The sequence below is a fragment of the Tupaia chinensis genome, unplaced genomic scaffold, assembly GCF_000334495.1.
Source record: "Tupaia chinensis unplaced genomic scaffold, TupChi_1.0 Scaffold140154_1, whole genome shotgun sequence".
In the NCBI taxonomy this organism is placed as follows: domain Eukaryota; kingdom Metazoa; phylum Chordata; class Mammalia; order Scandentia; family Tupaiidae; genus Tupaia; species Tupaia belangeri.
Genome location: NW_006200033.1, coordinates 1 through 590, shown reverse-complemented (window position 1 = coordinate 590; position 590 = coordinate 1). Strand labels below are relative to the sequence as shown.

The following is a 590-nucleotide window of genomic DNA, read 5'->3' as shown; positions in this document are numbered from 1 at the left end:
CCTTCAACAAAGTGCACCATGAATATAGGAGGTACTTTTTCCAATACCATTTTTCTTATTTGTGATTTACTGCTGCAATTGTTACATGGACCAAAATGGGCAGCATTAAGTGGGTGCCATTCAGGGATGACATGTGTAAAGGAGACCAGACTCTTCGGACACCTGTTTTGATACTGGTGTCCACGCTGTGAACAATCAAAGTCCGAAGAAAAAGAGTACGTGAATAGCTTTTCCATGTGGGGTTCTATTTTTAACAGCAGGGGAAATGCAAACACAGGGCTTTGCATGTCATCCAAGGTGCATCTAAGCTGGGGCTGAATTCTAACAAAAAATTCATCTCTGACTTCATTTAGACAGGTTTCCATCTCTGCAAACACTTCTGAGCTACATTTGTTATCATCTTCATCTGTAACTTCATGCAACTGATTAGTGTTCAGAAGCTTATTTGCTTGATTATATTTTGTAAACAACTGCCAGAATACAGATTCTTCCTTCAAGCTCGGTTCAGTCACGGTGTTCTTTAACCTTTCAGAGTGCGCCAGAGCTGACAGGACGCAGCCTAGCCAGCAGAGCGCATGAGCATTTTTCCA

General features: G+C 41.9%; 1 pseudogene; it reads right to left on the bottom strand.

The window, feature by feature from the left end:
* Positions 1-5: 5 nt before the first annotated feature.
* LOC102499427 (SUMO-specific isopeptidase USPL1 pseudogene) lies at positions 6-587 on the bottom strand (annotated as a pseudogene).
* Positions 588-590: the final 3 nt, after the last annotated feature.